Source organism: Triticum aestivum, chromosome 7A (genome assembly GCF_018294505.1).
Source record: "Triticum aestivum cultivar Chinese Spring chromosome 7A, IWGSC CS RefSeq v2.1, whole genome shotgun sequence".
Taxonomy (NCBI): domain Eukaryota; kingdom Viridiplantae; phylum Streptophyta; class Magnoliopsida; order Poales; family Poaceae; genus Triticum; species Triticum aestivum.
Genome location: NC_057812.1, coordinates 34,564,168 through 34,565,482, shown reverse-complemented (window position 1 = coordinate 34,565,482; position 1,315 = coordinate 34,564,168).

Here is a 1,315-nt window from a genome sequence, read left to right as displayed (position 1 = left end):
ATTTAGTGAGAGATCATCTTATAATGCTACCGTCAATCAAAGCAAGATAAGATGCATAAAAGGATAAACATCACATGCAATCAATAAAAGTGATATGATATGGCCATCATCATTTTGTGCTTGTGATCTCCATCTCTGAAGCACCGTCATGATCACCATCGTCACCGGTGCGACACCTTGATCTCCATCGTAGCATCGTTGTCGTCTCGCCAATCTTATGCTTCCACGACTATCGCTACCGCTTAGTGATAAAGTAAAGCATTACAGCGCGATTGCATTGCATACAATAAAGCGACAACCATATGGCTCCTGCCAGTTGCCGATAACTCGGTTACAAAACATGATCATCTCATACAATAAAATTCAGCATCATGCCTTGACCATATCACATCACAACATGCCCTGCAAAAACAAGTTAGACGTCCTCTACTTTGTTGTTGCATGTTTTACGTGGCTGCTATGGGCTTAAGCAAGAACCAATCTCACCTACGCATCAAAACCACAACGATAGTTTGTCAAATAGACTCCGTTTTAACCTTCGCAAGGACCGGGCGTAGCCACACTCGGTTCAACTAAAGTTGGAGAGATAGTCGCCCGCAAGCCACCTATGTGTAAAGCACGTCGGGAGAACCTGTCTCGTGTAAGCGTACGCGTAATGTTGGTTCGGGTCGTCTCGTCCAACAATACCGCCGAACCAAAGTATGACATGCTGGTAGGTAGTATGACTTATATCGCCCACAACTCACTTGTGTTCTACTCGTGCATATAACATCAAACCATAAAACCTAGGCTCGGATGCCATTGTTGGGGAACGCAGTAATTTCAAAAAATTTCCTACGCACACGCAAGATCATGGTGATGCATAGCAACGAGAGGGGAGAGTGTTGTCTACGTACCCACGCAGACCGACTGCGGAAGCGTTAACGCAACATAGAGGAAGTAGTCGTACGTCTTCCCGATCCGACCGATCCAAGCACCGTTACTCCGGCACCTCCGAGTTCTTAGCACACGTACAACTCGATGACGATCCCCGGGCTCCGATCCAGAAAAGCGTCGGGGAGGAGTTCCGTCAGCACGACGGCGTGGTGACGATCTTGATGTTCTACCGTCGCAGGGCTTCGCCTAAGCACCGCTACAATATGATCGAGGTGGAATATGGTGGCAGGGGCACCACACACGGCTAAGGAACGATCTCAAGGATCAACTTGTGTGTCTAGAGGTGCCCCCTGCCCCCGTATATAAAGGATCCAAGGGGGAGGGGGCGGCCGGCCAGGAGGAGGGCGCAGGAGGAGTCCTACTCCTACCGGGAGTAGGA